This window comes from Eriocheir sinensis, unplaced genomic scaffold (genome assembly GCF_024679095.1).
Source record: "Eriocheir sinensis breed Jianghai 21 unplaced genomic scaffold, ASM2467909v1 Scaffold169, whole genome shotgun sequence".
NCBI classification, from domain to species: domain Eukaryota; kingdom Metazoa; phylum Arthropoda; class Malacostraca; order Decapoda; family Varunidae; genus Eriocheir; species Eriocheir sinensis.
Genome location: NW_026111061.1, coordinates 417,713 through 439,812, shown reverse-complemented (window position 1 = coordinate 439,812; position 22,100 = coordinate 417,713). Strand labels below are relative to the sequence as shown.

Sequence of the window (22,100 nt, the reverse complement as noted above, 5' to 3'; positions counted from 1 at the left end):
TATCGCCGAGCTGCAAGACATCTGGGCAAACCTGTCCCCCAACCTCCTCCAGAACCTTGCCCTCTCCGTTCCCCGACGTCTCCAGAGCTGCATGAAGAAGGGATACGCGACAAAGTACTAGAGGTAGAGTAAGTACCCCATAAATACAATTTTTCTATTGTTTTGTTCACGTGTATGCCACGGCGTGTGGCAAAAAACTGCTCACGCCAATTTCAGTGGTGCTGACTGTATATATACAGGTATGGATGAAAGTCGACAGCGTCCATACAGATTTTTTTTTTTTTTTTTTGGTAGTACTTACATCTGCCCTGCCGCTGGGAAGGGGTTAATTTCAATGGGAAAATTAGTTTTGGTTTACGAGTGTTCTGGTGTGCAAGCAAAATTCCAACACAAACTAAACTCGAAAGCCGAGGTAAGACTATTTCAGTACAAGGACACTCAAAAGGATCCAAAAGATTGAAACTAAGATGGTACCAGACCTATCAAACCTGCCATACGAGACTAGATTAGAGGAACTGGCCTTACCAACACTGGAAGAAAGAAGAGAAAGAGGAGACCTGATAGCATTGTGCAGGAATACAAGTGGAATGAACGTGTTGGATAGAAATGATGAAGGGGGAGGCAACTAAGAGGACACAGCAAGAAACTGAGAAAAGGGACTTGTTTGAAAGACAAAGAAGTACAGTTTTCCACACAGGAGAGCGGATACATGGAATGGACTTAGCAATGACATTGTTGAAGCAGGCAGTGTCCATAAGATGAAGGAAAAGCTGGACAAATATAGATTGACCAAATACACACACTAACACATATACACTCACACACACACACACACACAGATAATAAACAGCCATTGAGTCATGTTAATCGAATATTCGGTGATACGTATAACATGGTGAGAAATATAGGAATAGCAATCCACTACATGGGTAAGGATATGATGAAAAAATTAATTACCACTATGATCAGACCAAAGTTGGAATATGGGGAGGCAGTGTGGTCTCCCCATAAGAAGAAACACAAAGAAACTAGAAAGAATACAAAGGATGGCAACAAAAATGGTTCCAGAGCTGGAGGGATTGACATATGAGGAAAGACTAAAGGAAATGGACTTACCAACACTAGGACAAAGAAAAAGGGGAGACCTAATACAAATATATAAATTATTGAGCAAAATGGAAGAAGTAGATAACGAGGAGTTACTACTAAAAGAAGGAATTACCACCAGGAACACTGGAGAACATAGTAAAAAATTGAGGAAGGGAAGATGCTTAAGACATAAAAAAATATAGCTTCCCACAAAGAAATATAGAGGTTTGGAACAGACTAAGTGAGGATGTAGTATTGGCGAGGAGTGTGCAAAGCATTAAGGAAAAGTTGGACAAATGCAGATACGGAGACGGGACCACACGAACATAAAGCCCAGGCCCTGTAAAACTACAACTAGGTAAATACACACACACACACACACATTTAACACACACTCTCACTCCATCCTACATAACACTCACCAAAACAAGCAGAGACTTAAGAGTTTGATGAGCAGTATCATTGGGCACATCGCTGCCTCCAACACTCCTGTGGAAATATTCCAATAACAGTAAATCTGTTTATATCATTAATGTAAATAAGGTAATGGGTAAAGCAATATTATGATACCTATATATGATGGTAAATATTTATCATGCATTTATAAGAGCAGTCCCTGCACCGTGATATGTTCAGTTCAGTTCAGTCAACCATGTACTAAAGGGTATTTGGTCGACAACTCTCCCAGTACTCAGTTTTTTCTCCCCCCTCCCCTCCCTCCCCCATTGCCCTGCCTACACCATCACCCTTGCCTCGCCCTGATCCCTGTTGCTCTTCATACTTTTCCACATCCTGCTGCTACTCCTCCTCCTCATACTCCCCCCACTCAAAGTCCTATGCCTCCTTCTGCCATCACAAAGTTCCTCAGTGTGTGTTTACCTATTTGTAGTGAACAGGGCCTGAGCTCAAGCTCGGACAGTCCTGTCTCCCAATCAATATTTGTCCAGCATTTCCTTCATTTTATGGACACTGCCTGCTTCAACAATGTCTTTGCTGAGTCCATTCCATGTATCCACTCTCCTGTGTGGAAAACTGTACTTCTCTGTCTTTCAAACAAGTCTCCTTTCTCTCTCTCTCTCTCTCTCTCTCACACACACACACACACACACACACACACACACACACACACACACACACACACGGGACAGTGCAAGCATAACTCTTTTCCTGTATGTCACAACTAGGTAAATAAAAACACACACACACACAGAGTGAATGAACATACAAGATATAGAAGTGACGATGAACCGGCAAGACTGGACCTAGTACTAACAAAAGGAATATACATCAAGGATGAACTAAGGTATGGATGTCCACTGGGCAAGAGTGATCATGTAACCATAGAGATTGATACAGAAGTGGAGGTTACTAAAGAGGACGAATCTTACAAATCAAACAGGCTAAACTATATTAAGACAGACATGGAAAACCTTCGGAAGTCTTACGAGAAAGTGGAATGGGATGAGTTACTGAGAAAAAATAAAGTACAAGAAAAGTATGATATCTTTATGGAAGCCTATAACACCGGTGTCAAAAAATATGTACCCGTATACAGACCCAAAGTAAAGGGTAGGAAGGACTGGTTTAATGCCAAATGTGCAAACGCAAAAGAAAAAAGGGACAAAGCATGGAAAAGACTAAAAAGAAGGAAGAATCAAAGAAACAAAGAAGACTTCAGAATGGCGAGAAATGAATATGTGAAAATAAGGAAAGAAGAAGAAAAGGGATATGAGAAGGATATTGTGGAAAAATGCAAAGAACAGCCCAAGTTGTTTTACAGATTTATAAATGGGAAGACTAAACCGAAAGAAACAATAGAAAGACTGAGAGACGGGAATGTGGAAGTCAATGACCCTAAAGGTATGGCAGAGTTATTAAATAGAAAATTCCAGCAAGTCTTCACCAAAGAAACAATCTTTATTGAGCCACAAGAGAATAAAATAGAAGTTCATATGGAAGAGATTATGGTAAACAAAGAAGAGATCTATAAATTACTGGGAGAACTAGAAGAGGGAAAAGCAGTAGGACCGGATGGAGTCTCTGGGTGTATTTTAAAAAAATGTAGAGATGAATTAACTGTTCCAATATACGACATCATAAGATGCTCAGTAGCAACAGGTACAGTGCCCAATGAGTGGAGAAGGGCTGAAGTGGTCCCCATATATAAAAGTGGAAGGAAAGATGAACCTTCAAACTACAGACCCATATCCCTGACAAGTGTTTTGTGCAAAATATGTGAGAAAATAATAAAGAAAAAGTGGACTAAATTTCTAGAAGAGCATAAGTTAATTACCAGCAAACAACATGGATTTCAAAAGGGCCGATCATGTGTTACAAACTTACTCAGTTTTTACTCAAGAGTGACAGACAGAACACAGGAAAGGGATGGATGGGTTGATTGTATTTATCTAGATTTAAAAAAGGCCTTCGACAAAGTTCCACATACAAGACTATTATGGAAACTGGAAAATAAAGGAGGATTGAAAGGAAATATGAAAAAATGGATGACAAGCTACCTAATGGGAAGGGAGATGAGAACTGTGGTCAAGGACATAAAATCAGAATGGAGAAATGTAGAAAGCAGAGTACCACAGGGTTCAGTATTAGCACCGATAATCTTCCTGGTATATGTAAATGACATGGCTGAAGGAGTTAATAGCTACATAAACCTATTTGCTGACGACGCTAAACTACAAAAACATATAAGAAACAAAGAAGATTGTGAAATATTGCAAGAAGACCTATACAAAATTTGGAAATGGAGTATGGATTGGGAGATGGAATTTAATGTGAAAAAATGTCATGTTATGGAAATGGGTAAAAGTGAAACAAGACCAATCTGGATATACAAAATGGGACATGGTGAAACATTAAAAAAAGTGCATGAAGAGAGAGATCTGGGAGTAGTGATGAGGGATGATAATCAACCAGAGTCATATAAATCGGATCTTTAGAGACACATATAACTTGGTGAGAAATATTGGAGTAGCATTTAACTACATGGACAAGGACATGATGAGAAGGCTAATCACTACCATGATTAGACCAAAATTAGAATATGCAGAGGTAGTGTGGTCCCCCCATAAGAAGAAGCATATAAAGAAACTAGAAAGAATACAGAGGATGGCATCAAAAATGGTCCCAGAGTTGGAGGGATTAATATACGAGGAAAGATTAAAGGAAATGAACTTAACAACACTGGAACAAAGAAGAGAAAAGGGAGACCTAATCCAAATTTATAAATTATTAAACAAAATAGATGAAGTAGATAATGAAGAACTGCTACTAACAATAGGAAACATAAGCAGAAATACAAGAGGACACAGTAAAAAATTGAGAAGGGGGAGATGCTTGAGACACAAAGAAGTATAGCTTCCCGCAAAGAAATGTAGAAGTTTGGAACAGTCTGAGCGAGGATATAGTATCAGCGAGGAGTGTGCAAAGCTTTAAAGATAAGTTGGACAAATGCAGATACGGAGACGGGACCACACGAGCATAATGCCCAGGCCCTGTAAAACTACAACTAGGTAAATACACACACACAGTGGATGAAGGATTATTTAACAGGAAGAGAAATGAGAACGGTGATTAGAGAAGAGAAATCAAGGCTCAGTTCTGGCACCAATAATGTCCATAATATATAATAATGATATGCCGATGGGTATAAAAAGTTATATGAGCCTTTTTGTGGACGATGCAAAGTTAATAAGAAAAGTGAAGAAGGAGAAAGACTCTGAAGAACTGCAAAAAGACCTGGATAGTGTGTATAGATGGAGCCAGTTATGGGAGATGGATTTTAATGCAAATAAATGTCATGTTATGGAAATGAGAAGTAAAAAAAGACTGAGGAAAACATATATACAGGATGGGAGAAGAAAACTTTAAGGTGGTACATGAATAAAAAGATTTGGGAGTAACGATGCAAGACACACTATCCCCAGAAAAGCACATAAACAAGTAATTTAGAGAAACCTACAGGATGAAGCAAAATATAAGGGTATCATTCCATTATATGGACAAGGAAATGATGAAGAAAATAATAACAACACTGATAAGACCAAAACTCGAATATGCTGCAGTTGTGTGGTCGCCTCACAAAAAGGATATCAGAGAGTTGGAAAGGATGCAGAGAATTGCAACTAAAATGGTCCCAGAACTCTTGAATATGACGTATGAAGGCAGATTGAGGGAGATGGACTTGACGTCACTGGAACAAAGAAGGGAGAGAGGAGATCTGATCACACTGCATAAGTTGGTAAATAAATTTGATGAGGTGGATAGAGAGGATCTCTTCTCTACTGTGAGAATGCAGGGGCTGAGAGGACATGGAAATAAACTAAATAAAGGAGCCTGTTTGAGTGACTCAAAAAAGTATAGTTTTCCACAGGTCTGGGAAAAAAAAAAAAAAAAAAAAAAAAAAAAAAAAAAAAAAATTAAACCATTTTTTTGGGGGGGTTTAAACAACACATTCTTTTTTTTTTTTTGCTTTTCAGTTTTTTTTATTCCAGTAATTCTATCCGTATATACGTATATGAGTTTGAGAAGGAGTTATAGATAGATTTAGAGATGGATTTAGCAATATATTCATTTGATCTTCATACAGTCTGTAAAAGAGGCAAAATGCAGCTTCTCTAACGTGATTTTTAATTGCAATGTTAAAGAGTAGTAAAACATGAAAGACCTCTTCCAATTTTCCAATTGAATGCTACAAAAACAGTTGTGTGTGTGTGTGTGTGTGTGTGTGAGAGAGAGAGAGAGAGAGAGAGAGAGAGAGAGAGAGAGAGAGAGAGAGAGAGAGAGAGAGAGAGGGAGGGGGGGGGGGGGGCTTTCCTGGCTATATCCCGCACCACATACTGCCGCTGCATCACACTCCCCGGAGTTAGGGGCACTGTTATGATGACTGAACAACAATGGCCGCCTTAGCATACACAGACTGTACGTGTGTACAATTTACAGTCCACAGACGGCAGTGTCACCATGCAACATGGACAGCATGCAGCTAATATCTACTGTGCTAGAACCTAAGTAATACTTATTCCGAGTTATTAATGAGAATAGTCACTAGGACTGAAAATCATTAGAATAGTGGTCCTGGCAATTATTCAGGAGACGATTACCATTGCAGCTTCCAGGACAGTGCCCCGCCCCCCCCCTCGGTGATGACTGCATTCACGATGCCGCCCCTACACTTTACCTCGCTGCTACAGTAATACACTACCGGTACACAACACTATCACTTTGCACCTTGCTCCCGACCGCAGCTTGCAGCTCTGAATGACTAGAATCGTGAGTCACTCTTTCCCTTCCCACCAGGGTTGCCAGGTTTGGCATAATTATGCCAATTTGGTATATTCCAGGCCTGGTTGGCATACTGGAAATTTAGTTTTATGCCTAACCTCATTTGGCATAATTTTTGGTATATTCAGGGGTGTTTTTAATATCATTTCATTTATATTCATAATAAGGTGCTGAAAGTCAAAGACGTTGACCAGATTCTATGATATATCTAGTGAATAAAACATAAAAAAAAAAGCATTATACACATCAGATGAGGGTACCGTTCCTCTTGGTACCGTTTCAGGACCTAAAGTTCCTGATCACCGCATAACACGTATTGTTCGTGTTGTTTCTATCATAGCCCCAGCTCAAATGGGCCTATGGAAAATATAATGCAAGGTTAAGCTGGGTTTCTCAGTGATGCACTTACTGCTCAGTAATACAGACTTGCTCTTTGCTTTCTATACCTGTATATTACAAATATAAATGTTCTGTATGCCACTGAAATTTAACTACCATTTTTTTTTTTTTGTGTGTGTGTGTGTGTGTATGGATCAGTGCAGTACTGTATGAAATACATAACTGCTCTGTAGGAATTAATATAAATTTGTTGTACTCCATTATATATTACATATACCTGATTTCTGTGGCTTAGTGCAGTACTGTATGTTATATGCATTTGCTCAGTAAGTTTCAGAAAACAGTAAGTATGAATAAGTATTGTACTACATATATATTTACACATAATTTAGCTACCAGTATTTTTCTGTAAGCATGGTTGGAAAGGATCTTTTTGAAACAATTTATTTGCTGTATAGTGAAGTGGCAAATATATTTATTTATATAATGTACCAAATTATGTTTTCAGTTACTTTGAAGTTACAGCATTTGAATAGAGATTTGAGTTTACCAACTGACATTTTCATCCTGGTGTTAGTAAAATGACTGTGCATAATAAAAAATTAAAACCACAATACCTGATGAAACTAAAAAAGATTAAAAAAAACCCACTGGTTTTATTGATGGGTTTTTGGTTTAAACCAGGGGTGTCAAACTCATGGCCCGCGGGATAGTCATAAATGGCCCGCGGTATCACGGTAACTTCAATCTTGTCAATGTATTTTCTACCCTTGTTGGCCCCCATGACGGCACTTCAGAGTATGAATTGGCCCTCGAAGGGTTTTGAGTTTGACACCCCTGGTTTAAACTGCCAACCCTGCTGTACATAATTAAGATTTTATATATAGTTAAAACCACAATACTGATGAAACTAACAAAGATACACACACACACACACACACACAAAAGAAAAAAAAAATGGTTTTATTAGTTGGTTTAAAACACTGGTTTTTTATTGGTTTAAAGTGCCAACCCTGGTTTTCCACATAGAAGCATTAGAGGTTTGGAACAGATTAAGTGAAAAAATAGTATCGGCGATGAGTGTGCAAAGTTTCAAGGAAAAGTTGGATAATTATAGATACGGAGACGGGACCACACGAGCGTAAGCCCAGGCCCTGTCAAATTACAACTAGGAAAATACATGGAAGAGCTTGAGGGAAGAGGTGGTGGAGGCGAGCAGTGTCCAACAAATGAAGGAAAGGCTGGATGAATGTAGATATGGAGACAGGACTATTAGAGCTTAGCTCGGGCCCAGTAGACTACAAATAGGTGAACACACACACAGAAATTAAGAAGAAAGGGAGAAATGGAATGAATTACTAACAGAGGCAAAAGACAGAAATAATGTAAGATCTGAAGAGGAAAAAGTGGTGTTTTTTGAAGAGTTATGGGAGATCGAGTCAGAAAGTGGTACAGAAGGGAGAAGATGAAAGAGAACGAAAGTTAGACAAGATCAACACAATAAAGGGATTGAATGTGATGTATACTAGGGATGTACCAATGTATTGGTATCGGCGTCGGTGGTATCGGCACATTTTAAGAGTATCGGTATCGGTATTGGCTGATTTTCTGCCGATATTATCGATACTTGAAGGAGTTTAGTACGTCGCATGTCACTCGTTGCAAATAATTTTGTTCAATAGAAATTGTATTTTTTAAATTGTTGAAAAAGTATTAGAAAAGTGTAATTATCTAGTATCATGATAGGTCTATTATATGGTTTGGAATTTCCATGATTTAATTCTCCTCACTTTAAACGATGATTCATATTACTTTGAATGCAAGTATATAATACTTAGTATACAGTATAGCCTTTGTTACCACGGACGCGTACAATACAGGTTCATTAGCTTCGGCTCGGGACTGGCGGAGCCCCTCCACTCGCCTCATTTGCCTGCCTCAGTCAGTCAGACAGTCGCCCCGCAACGGGGGAAGCTGCCAGGGTCTGGGGATTTCTTCACAGTCTAAATGTATGGCAATTAAGTTAAAGCTAACCTAGCTGAGTCAACTAGACCTCACGAGGCGCCTCCTCCCTTGCTTTCTTCCCTCCTACTCGTATGGTGGAACAACGAGTCGTGGGTCTTTTTTTTCTTCTTTAGCTGCTGGAATTGTGGTATATATATATATATATATATATATATATATATATATATATATATATATATATATATATATATATATATATATATATATATATATATATATATATAAATAAAACAGTGCACAGGTATCGGTCAAATATTGGGGTATCGGTATCGGTGAAAAGTTTGGTATTGGTACATCCCTAATGTATACAAATGTAGACGGACTAATATCTAGTAAGCTGGAATTACAAGACTACCTACAAGAGAAGGAGCCAATGATAGTATGCCTAACAAACTAAACTAAATGAAGACATCCAAATAGTGTTTGATAAAAGTACAATGTATGGAGGAAAGATAGAGTGGGCAAAGGTGGTGGAGGAGTGATGATAATGACAAAGAAGGAGTTATTAGTAAAATCAGTAGTATAAGGAGAAGGAAAAGCAGAAATAGTGAGTGTGTAAATTTGGAGAACAAAAACAGAGAAAGGATGACGATCACAACAGCGTATGTACCAACTAGAACAAACTCATGGAGTAAAGAAGAACATGAAATCATGATTGAAGATACCATTCAGAGTTTAAGTAGAATACTCAAGGCAAACAAAAGAGTACTACGTATTAGTTGGTGATTTTAATTGTAAAGAGGTAGATTGGGAGATGTTTGAAAGCAGTGGTGGAGATATGGCATGGGGGGAAAGATTGTTAAGATTGATGATGGAAAACTTGATGATGCAAAGGGTGAAGAAAAACACAAGATATTGAAGTGACGATGAACCAGCGAGACTGGACCTGGGGTTAACAAGAGGAATACACTTGAAGGATGAATTAAGGTACGGATGCCCTCTGGGAAAGCGTGACCACATACTCATAGAGATAGAAATGGAGGAGGAAGGAAGTGAAGAGGATGAATCATATTAAAGAAAAGGTTAAACTATAGGAAGGCAGACGTGGAAAATCTTAGGAAATATTACGGAGAGCTGGACTGGGATGAGCTAATGGGAACAAGTGAAGTGCAAGAAAAGTATGATATTTTTATGGAGGCATATAAAACATGGGTTAAGAAGTTTGTACCAGAATACAGGCCTAAAAAAAAAAAAACAAAAAAAAAAAAAAAAAGGGGCTGGTTTGATGCAAGGTGTGCTGAGGGGGAAAAAAATTAAATAAATAAATAAAAAATAAATAAATAAATAAGTAATAATAATAATAGAGAAGATTTTTAAGGTATCGAGAAATGAATACGTGAAAATAAAGAAGGAAGAAGAAAAGGGATATGAAAAGGATATTGTGGAAGAGTGCAAGGAACAACCTAAACTATTTTATAGATTCATAAATGGTAAGATTAACCCTTTCATTGCCAAACGCTTGCAACGGGCGTTAGGCGTATTTGCTGGTGGCGCTAAACGCTCGCTGCGACCTCCAGCTGCACTCAAATCTCCCGTGTATGAGAGTGTTCCAACACTAATTCTCACAACACAGGATTGCCAATTGAGTGGGTTCTTCACTAAATTTGGTGGAAAATCATGTCAGCCCAGCGCGGAAAATCTACGGACGAGCAACTGGTGGATGTTAATTGTTGACCAATATAGCGACATTTTTGCATAGCTTCACCTATCACATGACTGATATTTTGACCAAATAGTTGTAAATTTTGCAGTTGGCAATACTACCCTACCAGCACCCCATCATCAAGAGATCTACAGTAGTTGCCTTACGGCTGACCGTCACGCACGTATAAATGTACGTCTTCACAGGCAACACCCCCTGAACGTGCCTGTACTTTCGCAAGAGAGGCTTACATTACTGATTCGTATAGATCTTAGCCTCCTCTTTCCAATGGTGTTTTTGTTTTGTAGCTGTGATAAATAGTTTTTGAGATACAGTGGTTAAAAGAGCGAGCACTAGCGTCACTTGCTGGTGGTGCTAAAAGCTCACTGTGAGCGCCAGTCGCACTCACAGCAAAAAACACCCCCTGAACATGCCTGTACATTTGCAGGAAAGGCTTACATAACTGAATCTTATAGATCTTGGCCTCCTCTTTCAAATGGTGTTTTTGTTTTGTAGATGTGATGAATAGTTTTTGAGATATAGTGGTTAAAAGAGATCCCCTTCCCCCACTGGGGTGCCCGAGTGCGCCTGAGGGGATAGTCTCATTGCGAGCGCTTAGCAATGAAAGGGTTTAACCAAGAGAAACAATTGAAAGACTGAGCGATGGGAATGTGACAATCGATGAACCTAAAGACATGGCGGAGTTACTAAACAAAAATTCCAGCAAGTTTTTACTAATGAATCAATATTTAATGAGCCACAAGAAAAGATAAATGTTCATATGGAAGAAGTTACAGTAAATAAAGAGGAGATATATTAGTTGTTGGGGGAGCAGGAAGAGAGGAAAGCTGTAGGACTGGATGGAGTCTCAGGGCATATATTGAAAGAATGCAGAAATGAGCTGGTTAGACCGATATATGACATCATTAAATGCTCAATAACAACTGGTAAGTACCAAAGGAGTGGCAGAGGGCTGAAGTGGTCCCTATATTCAAAAGTGGAAAAAAGGAAGAACCCCTGAACTACAGACCTGTATCATTGACCAGTGTAGTATGTAAAATATGTGAGAAAGTGATAAAGTAACAATGGACGAGATTTCAAGAAGAGCATAATATAATCACAAGTAAACAATATGGCTTAAGAAAAGGGCGCTCATGTGTGACAAATTTACTGAGCTTTTACTCAAGAGTGACAGACAAAATACAGGAAAGGGACGGATGGGTTGATTGTGTTTACTTGGACCTGAAGAAGGCGTTTGACAAAGTTCCACATACAAGACTACTATGGAAGCTGGAGAATAAAGGAGGATTGAATGGGATTATGAAAAACTGGATGGAAAGCTACTTAACCCAATCTGATCCGATGCTTTCAAATTTTCGCACCTTTGACATCCAGCATCGTACTCATTTATCTGAACAACGATAACGCTCATGAACACTTAGTACTGGTACCGAGTCAATAGTGTAAAACAATAATGAAGAATGTGTGAAAAGATGCTAGTGGGAAAAAAAAAAAAAAAAAAAACAAAAAAGGTCTCTCTCTCTCTCTCTCGCTCGTCACAGGCTTGGAGAAAGAATGGAGACATCTCCACTCGCCAAACTATCGTACACACGCATCATGTACCTTGCTGTTAATTTTATTGTTCAGGAAAAATCAGCACAAAATAGACAGCGATGATGATAAGAGATACATACAAGTGTGTGTGTGTGTGTGTGTGTGTGTGTGTGTGTGTGTGTGTGTGTGTGTGTGTGTGTGTGTGAGAGAAAGAGAGAATTTTGAAGTGCTGTACCATATAAAAAATAATAGTAGTATAATCATAGCTTTTCTTGTTATATTTACAGAAGCTACTGATAGGCTATTCCTGATATAGAATACTCTCTCTCTCTCTCTCTCTCTCTCTCTCTCTCTCTCTCTCTCTCTCTCTCACACTCACACACACACACGAGGACAGTAAAAAATGGAGGAAGGGAAGATGCTTGAGACATAAAGAAATATAGCTTTCCGCAAAGAAATATAGAGGTCTGGAAAAGACTAAGTGAGGACGTAGTATCGGCGAGGAGTGTGCAAAGCTTTAAGGAAAAGTTGGATAAATGTAGATACGGAGACGGGACCACACGAGCGTAAAGCCCAGGCCTTGTAAAACTACAACTAGGTAAATACATACATACACACACACAGAAGGGGAAATGAGAAGGGTGTGGGGAGGGAGTGGCAGAGGGATGACAGGTGGTAGTGGGGGGAATCTGGAGCTGACCTGTGTAGGCCATTCGGCCTCTTGCAGTCTCCTTATGTTCTTAAGGGAGAGTCAGGTCAGGGCTTTGGTCAGTACATGACATGACTCACTTCTGCCCCTCCCTCCACACACCCTTCCCATTTCCCCTTCTGTGTGTATGTGTGTGTGTGTGTTTACCTAGTTGTGAAATACAGGAAAAGAGCCGTACTAGGCTCGTGCTGAATCGTCTCCATAAGAACATAAGAATGCAAGAGTCTACAAGAGGCCGGTAGGCCTGTACAAGGCAGCTCCTTTGACCCTAAGCTCCCGTGTATCTAACCCCACCTAATATCGCTGTCCATGAATTTATCTAGTCTATTTTTGAATGTGACAATTGTATTGGCACTCACCACATGACTGCTAAGCCTATTCCACTCATCCACCACCCTGTTAGTAAACCAATTTTTGCCTATGTCCCTGTTGAATCTGAATTTATCCAGTTTAAACCCATTACTTTGTGTCCTACCCGGTTCTCTTACCAACAAAACCTTATGAATGTCTCCCTTATTAAAGCCCTTCATCCATTTATAAACCTCAATCATGTCTCCACGCACCCTTCGCCTTTCTAGAGAATGCAAGTTTAACTGTTTGAGTCTTCCCTCGTATGGCAAGTTTCTCAACCCCTGAATCATCTTAGTCATCCTCCTCTGCACCGATTCTAACATTTTGATATCCATTCTATAGTAAGGTGACCAGAACTGAACCGCATAGTCAAGATGAGGTCTAACTAATGCTAAATATAGTTTGAGGAAGACTTCGGGGCTTCTGTTGCTTACGCTCCTTGAAATAAATCCCAGTACCCTATTAGCTCGATTTCTAGCTTGAATGCATTGTGCCCTTGGACGGAGATCAGAGCTCACTAAGACCCCTAAATCCCTCTCGCACCCAGACCTACTTATGAGAGTGTCATTTAAGCAATAGTTATGTGAGGGGTTGTTCCTACCTACACTCAGAATACTGCACTTCCCTACATTGAACTCCATCTGCCATTTATCCGCCCAGTCATACAATCTGTTGAGTTCACCTTGGAGAATACTAGCGTTCTGATCCGACTCAATTACTCTACCAATCTTGGTATCATCTGCAAATTTACTAACATCACTACTAATTCCTGTATCTAAGTCATTGATATAAATAATAAACAAAAGTGGACCTAATAACAAACCTTGTGGGACCCCACTCATAACACATCCCCAGTCAGATCTTTTACCATTGATTTGCACTCTTTGCTTCCTATTGCTAAGCCACGCCTTGACCCGGTTCAAAACTTTACCCTCTACTCCGTGAGCCTGTAATTTAAGCAACAGTCGTTGGTGAGGAACTTATTATCACTTATTATCCAGTTTGGCTTTAAATTCATGAATCGTTTTTGCACACAGTCTCCTCGTCAAGTCCGTTCCATGTTGTTATGCTTCTGTATGGAAATCTGTATTTCTTGATGTCTCTCCTACAGTCGCTCTTTTTCAATTTCTTACCATTGCCTCTTGTTACACTTCTGTCACGTACCACTAGGTCTTCCCTGTCCAGTTTCTCCAATCCCTCTTGTATCCTGTACAATGCTATTAGGTCCCCTCTCTCTCTTCTGCTCTCCAGTGTTGTTAGTCCCAATTTCTCCAGTCTTTCTTCATAAGTATGTTCTCTCAGAGTTTCCGGTAATTTAGTCGCTGCTCTTTGTATTCTTTCCAACTTTCTAATTTCTTTCTTCAATCTAGGTGACCACACTAATGCTGCACATTCCAGTCTTGGACGTATCATCGATGTTGTTAGTTTCTTCACCATTTCTTCATCTAAATATGTAAACTCTGCTTTTATGTTTCTAAGAAGATTGTATGTTTCCCCAGTTATCCTATTTATATGTTTTCCAAAGGATAACTTGTCTGTTATTGTCACTCACAGATCTTTTTCCTCTTGTTTTTTTTCATGATTCTTTCATTACTCAGAAAGTAGTTCCCCGATATTTGTCTACTGCTCTTACCAAACCCCATCACGCTGCATTTCTTTGCACTGAATGTCATTTCCCATTTGCGTGACCATTCACTTATTCTATCGAGATCTTGGCTCAGGGCTACACAGTCTTCTTCATTAGCCACCCTCCTCATTATTTCAGCATCATCAGCAAACATATTCATATAGCTTGTCACCCCTTCTGTCATGTCATTAATATAAGTTACAAACATAATCGGAGCCAACACTGATCCTTGGGGGACTCCACTGGTCACTTCCATCCAGCTTGATTTATTATTCCTGATTACTGTTCTCATTTCTCTCTTCATCAAAAAGTCCACAATCCAATCCAATATTGAACCTCCCAGACCTCCAACATGATTAAGTTTCCATATTAATCGCTTGTGTGGTACTGTATCAGACGCCTTCTTTAAGTCCAGATACACACATCTGCCCAACCGTCCCTTTCCTGTATTATATCAATTACTCTTGAATAGAAGCTTATCAGATTAGTTACACGAGATCACCCTCCTCTGAATCCGAATTGACTATTTGTTAATATACTGTTGCTTTCTAAATACTCCACCCATCTGTTTTTTTATAATTTTCTCACACATCTTTGCTACTACACTTGTTAATGACACTGGCCTATAGTTCAACGGATCTTCCTTACTTCCTCCTTTATATATTGGGACGATGTTAGCCCTCTTCCAGTCTCTTGGTACCTTCCCTTGTGCTAGTGAGACATTAATCAAGTTGCTCAACTTTCCAGCTATTTGCTGGTTACACTCTTTTAGCACCCAATTTGATAGACCATCCAGAAGACCACCTATCAACACGGACTCTAGCTTCTAGGATTAAAGATGAGCTCTGGGAGGGCAACATGAGCCAATGCAAGATGGCGCCACTATAAAACACTCGCCTGTGCCAGAACGGGCTGGGCCGACCATCAGGACCCACTGGGAAAAAGCCTTGGGCCAACCATCAGGCCCCATCGGGAAGAAGCCTACCGGTGCAATAGGCCGCGATGTAAAAAAAAAAAATAAATAAATAAAAAAAAAAAATAAAAAAATAAATAAATAAATAAAAAAAAAAAATAATAATAAATAAATAAATAAAATAAATAAAAAAATAAAATAAAAAAGTCCTGCTGATTTCCTCGCATCCAGTTCTTCCAATAATTTCCTAACTTCATCTGGTGATGTTTGTATTCTCTCCAGACCCACTCTGTTCCCCGGCACTGCATCTACACCTTCAAACTCACTCTCCCTTGTGAACACTGTTTGCAAACAATTATTCATCACTTCTACTATTTCACTTATACTATCAAAAGTTTCACAATTAACTTTAACTTTCTGAATCTCATCTCTATTTTTCAACTTTCCATTTATGAACTTATAAAACAGTTTTGGCTGGTCTTTGCACTTATCTACAATATTTTTCTCAAAATTCCTTTTTTCTTCTCTTCCTACTTTGACATAAGCATTCCTCTTCCTTTTGTACTCTTTCCATAGATCCATCCTCCTATTTTTTCTCCATTTGTTCCATGCCTTCTCCTTTTCCTGCTTGGCGTCTACACACTTTCTATTGTACCACTCTTCTCTTGATTTCTGGCCTTCTTTCATCCTTGGTACCCACTTTTCCACTCCTTCATTGTAAATCCGTAGAAAGATAGCCCATTTTTCCTCCCATTTTTCCTCCACATTATCAGCCTCAAAAAAAGTATCCCATTGTGCTGCCTCAAAATGTTTCCAAAGTTGTTCAAAATTTGCCTTATTAAAGTTGGATCATTCTTTCCTGTAGTCCTCATTCCTGATTATTTTACCTCCTTCTCGTAATATGTACTACTCGATAAGTACGTGATCGCTCTTCCCTATAGGGCTCTTATAGTTCATCTCCTCTAAGATATCCGGCTCCCTGGTGATTATCAAGTCCAATCTAGATGGCTCGTCTTCTCCTCTGAATCTTGTATTTTCCTCCACCCACTGTGTGAGGACGTTATCTATAACCAATTCCAAAACCTTGTTCCCCCATGAAGCTTCACTTCCTTCCGTTGACCAGTTTTCCCATGACACTTCCTTACAATTAAAATCCCCCATTACCAGAATCTTATCCTTCTCCAGCAATCTCCTTAGGCAGTCTTTTGTATCTTCCAGCTTCTTGTACAATTCTTCTGTCCATGAGCTGGTTTTTGGGGGACATACACCACTACAATATTTCTGCATCCTCCCCTGCATTCTTACCCCCACATTTAAGACCTCTGTTTCCCTTCGCCATAGGTGACACTCACCACAGTCAGTTCTTTTTTCATCAATAGCATCACTACTTGTTTATTTTCTCTATTTCTTGTCTATACATTATATTTACTATCCCCTAAGTTGAATGGATCTATACTACCAGACAATTTGGTTTCCGTAATCCCCATAACACCTGTTTTTTTCTTGCTCAGGTAATCTCCTATTTTTAACATTGACGATATTAACCCATTCACATTAGTGTATGCCACCTTCAAGCTGTCTCCTCTTCCCTTCTGTACCACTTCCTTAGGTCCATGTCCATCACTCTCCAGAAAAACTTCTTTTTTCCTCTTCTGGATATTAACCCGTTCACATTAGTGTATGCCACCTTCAAGCTGTCTCCTCTTCCCTTCTGTACCACTTCCTTAGGTCCATGTCGATCACTCTCCAGAAAAACTTCCTTTTTTCCTCTTCTGATCTTCCTTCATTCTTTTCATTAGCTTGATTCTTCAATTCTCTTATCGTGCTCCTTTCCTCCACACTTGTGTCCTTTCTTACCCAGACTTTTTTGAAGGCCTCTGTTCTTGCTAACTTCCATGACTTTCCCACCACTTCTTCCGCAGCAGCTTGAGACCTAAATCTAATTTTTACTGGTTGTTGGGCTCCTTCCTCGTACTTCCCAAGCCTGAATACTTCCTTGATCTCCCCTACCAGCTCATGATCTTCCTGAATTGCTTCAATTACTTGTGTGTGTGTGTGTGTGTGTGTGTGTGTGTGCATGCATATGAGTGAGTGAGTGAGTGAGTGAGTGAGTGAATGTGTGTATGTGTGTTTGTTCATATAATCTACGGGGAAGGAGAAAGGGAGGAAGAGAGTGATAGAGTGAGAGATAAGACTAAAGATAAGAGGGTGTGAGAAAGGAGGAAACAGGGAAATGAGTGGAGAAAATGGGACAGGAAAAGAAGAGAGAGGTAGGGAGGAGTGAACGGCGCAATAGGCAGTGACGGAAAAATAAATAAATAGGTGGGTGACTTAGGTGCTTATTTAGGTGTGTTCCGACAAGTTGATTTATATCGTTTTCATTTTTTAGGCTAGAAAATGATTATTTTACTGCACAAATATTTGAAATAATAAATATATAAAAATACCTATAAACTGCAAAATTCCGTGATATAGTGAAAAATCTGTGATACAGTGAACCGCGATATGGCGAGGGATTAAGACCTTGGAGCGATGATCACAGAGAACTTGTCTCCAGAAAGACATGTGAATAAAATATCAGCTGAGACATACAACCTGCTGAGGAACATCAGAGCAGCGTTCACATTCCTTGATGAGGACATGGTAAGGAAATTAATTGTGACCTTGATACGCCCTAGACTAGAATATGCATCAGTGGCTTGGTCGCCATCACTTAAGAAACACGTTAGAAAACTGGAGAGGATACAGAGAGCGGCAACAAAAATGGCACCAAGGCTGAGCCTTATGAAGAAAGATTGCTGAGGCTGAACCTCCCTACATTGGAAAGTAGAAGAGAAAGAGGAAATTTAACAGCAGTGTATAGGGTGATGAATGGTCTAGAGAAATTGGATGGAGAGGACCTTTTGATAAGAGAAGAGAGAAACTTAAAGAGGAAATGGAAAACTGTTGAGAAAAGGAAATTGTAGAAGACATCAAGAAGAACAGCTTCCCGCAGAGATGTGTTGGGGTCTGGAATGGGCTGGAGAGGGAAGTGGTACAGGCTAAGTCAATAAGCGCATTTAAGGCCAAATTAGACGTAAGTAGTTGGAAAGACGGGACAGCACGAGCATAGCTCCGTTCCTGTAAATCACAACTAGGCAACTACATAACTGGGTAAATACAGACACACACACTCCATCCTACATAACACTCACCAAACCATCCATGAGGAGCTTGATGGGCAGGATCACTGGGCCCGTCACTGCCGCCACCACCATCGCCAACACTCCTGTGGAAATTATTCCAAGCATAGTAAAGTTGTGTGTGTATGGTAATGGGTAAATTACCATGAGTTATGGTAAAAGTGTATCATGCATCTATAAGCACCGTGCCTTTATTATGATGCGGCAACTAATCGGGCTTAGAGTAGAGGAGTCAGGCAGAGGCTGGAGTCATCATCATCTCCGCTGGTCTTCTCTGATTCAAGTTTTAGCAAAAGTTTTTCACTTGTGATAATTTGTCCTGACTCAAGCAGTGTTTAGAATGTACACACAGATACCTCTCAGGGGAGTGTTCAGTACATGCAAGTGTGTACCTCTCAGGGAAGGGTTTGCTACATAAAGTTTTGTGCCATCAAACAATTATACTCCAGTCATTTGTTTTGATCTATACTTTATGGCTTGAGGAGTATTAAGAAGACTTTGGAATTCATGAATGTAATGTTTTCCATATATGTACAGGTAGCCCTTGAGTTACAACGGATGAGAATTGCCACCCCTTGCACTGACGACCAGCCAGTAATATCGTTAATACACCTGTCCTCCTGCATTCACAGATTCTTTTCCCAATTGCACAGAGGTGGCTGCAGAAGGATTTTCATGACACACAAACCGTCGTCAGCTGTTGGAGCGCAAAACGTTGCCGCCAATCTTCTCCCGCCTATTTTGAAGGACCAGGAAACATGACAAATTTACCTACATTGTGGGGTCAGGGCCTCAGGATAGGTTTTGTCTGCGGGGGGGGCAAAGTGAGTGAAAAGTGCCACAGCCGAACTTGCCTGGGCAAAAATGGCGAGGAGATATGAAGAAGAAATATTTGAGGCAGAGGGCTTTCCTGTTTCTCGCCAGGCCAAATGTCACCCCGGGATTATGGTCACGAATGAGACGATCAGAGACAGAAGCAGAGGATTCAAAGGAGGAGGTAAGGGGTATGAGGGAGGACTTGAGGAGATTTGTGAACATTTTCAATGACCTGAAGAAGGAACTAGTTGCCAGAAGGGAAAACGGAGACGGAGACGGGACCACACAAGCGTAAGCCCAGGCCCTGTAAAATTACAACTAGGTAAATACAACTAGGTAAATACACACACCCTGGAGGGAGGAGGTAGAAGGAAGGAAGGAAGGAAGAATGAAAGAGAACAGAGACAGCAGGAGGATGAAAGGGAGGCAGGGAGGGGAGGCCGCGTCCTTGAGCCGAGGGGAGTGGTGAGATAAGCACTCACTACCCAGCCACTTGGCAACTCAAAGGAAGAGGAACTCCACTACTCCACATATGTGCATATATCATTTCTTTCTCATTATTTTTGTTATTTTCTGTTAAAACTGATTGTTACTGTCAAGTACAAATGCACGCAAGACACACTTACGTTATTACACCACAATAACACTGAAAGTCAAATAAGACATTGTATCACATACCGAGTCTCTAGGTATAGTCAGAACAGAATACGGAATCACTCAGGAACAACTAAAACAAAATGTAATTACGTCGCCGACGTCGCCATATATTGCACTGGGCACTTCATGAGGCCGATGTCGGTGTCGCCATACAGAAAGGGTTAATCAGTGTCTGTATTCAAAGATAAATTGTGTGTGATGAATGTTCAGTGTGCTGGAAATTATTGCTGGATATTTAATTGTGATACTACAGGTAACTCGATTTATGCGAGTTTGCTTTACGCATTTTTTAAATAACGCGGGGTCCAAAATCCAAATAAATGTTTAATTTACATGACTTTTCACTTATACGCAACATTTTACGGAGTGGCCACCATATGCCTCATGCAACTGGACTCACACGGCGCCGCGGCCACACAGCTGAGCTCAATTCTTCCCGCGCGCCAATTGAACAACAATACAGAACCCACGTTACTCAACAATAGGGGTGGGCAGGTACCGGTATCAGCTATACGGTACGGTACTGGTACCAGACTGTTCGGTACCAGTACCAATACTAGCCAGTCGCTCATGGTGTCCCTCATTTCTTCCTCACACGAGTGAGGCTGACACTGACTGCCCGAGTGGATATTTCGGTGACATGGATACTCTCTCTCTCTCTCCCCACCACCCCTTGTCACCTGATCCGCACCTTCGCCGCCACTCAGCTCTGTTAGCCATGCAAATGTGACTCAAAGTGATTTTCCCGACGACACAGATTCCTGGTCACGGCAGAGGAGGAGGAGGAGGAGGAGGAAGGAGGGGGAGGAGGACGGAGGGAGGGATTAGGTGGAAAAGAAGGAAGGGAGGGAAGGAAGGAAAATTTAGGTCACGCAAATGAGAAACCGACAGTCCCCATTTCCTTTTTTTTTGTAGTGATGGAAAGTACTATGGAAGGAATGGAGTATGTGATATTATTCATGAAAGAAATTAAGACACTCGCTCACTCACTAAGATATTTGAAAATAAGTGCATTGAAGACTATTATTGAGGCTAACGTTGAAATTGTTGACGGCCCTCACAGGAGCGCTGCATCAGCGCCGGAGCAGGGCCTGAAACCTCATCAACGGTCAACGGTAAACTAATACCCACACCTACACAGTAATAGATGAACACTAACACCCACATCCACACAGTAACAGATGGGCCACTAACACACCCACACCCACAGTAATAGATGGACACTAACACCCTCCCCCACACTGTAATATATTGATGAGCCAATAACACACCCACCCACACAGTAATAGATGGACACTAAGACCCTCCCCCACACTGTAATATATTGATGAGCCAATAACACACCCACCCACACAGTAATAGATGGACACTAACACCCTCCCCCACACTGTAATATATTGATGAGCCAATAACACACCCACCCACACAGTAATAGATGGACACTAAGACCCTCCCCCACACTGTAATATATTGATGAGCCAATAACACACCCACCCACACAGTAATAGATGGGCCACTAACACCCACACCCTCAAGTAACAGATGAACACTAACACCCACACCCACACAGTAATAGATGGACACTAACACCCACACCCACACAGTAATAGATGGACACTAACACACACACCAACACAGTAATAGATGGACACTAACACAAACACCCACACAGTAACATGGCGGGGAAAAGCTGATGAGCTCTCTTACGGTAAATATGTGCCTCCCAAAATGGCGGGCCTTTGCGGGGCAGCTGAGAAGTGATCAGCTGATCGCTGCTGATGACGTCACGTGCAACCCCTCTATACTACGGCTGGGTGAGTGGAAATTGCTGATTTTCACTATATTTCCCACCGCGCTCACTCTTAACCAATAAATTGTAGTGGTGTACCCAGAAAATT

The 22,100-nt window shown here is 40.5% G+C and overlaps 1 long non-coding RNA gene across 3 annotated transcripts in view; it reads right to left on the bottom strand.

Annotated features, from left to right (window-relative positions):
* The window catches only part of LOC126990483 (uncharacterized), a 164,916-nt gene that overhangs the window by 90,980 nt on the left and 51,836 nt on the right, over positions 1–22,100 (bottom strand). For all 3 annotated transcript variants that reach the window (XR_007744407.1, XR_007744406.1, XR_007744408.1), the window contains 2 exons: positions 18,742–18,815; positions 1,512–1,578 (listed from right to left, as the gene is read on the bottom strand). This is a non-coding gene — a long non-coding RNA (uncharacterized LOC126990483). The remainder of the gene's footprint in view (positions 1–1,511; positions 1,579–18,741; positions 18,816–22,100) is intronic.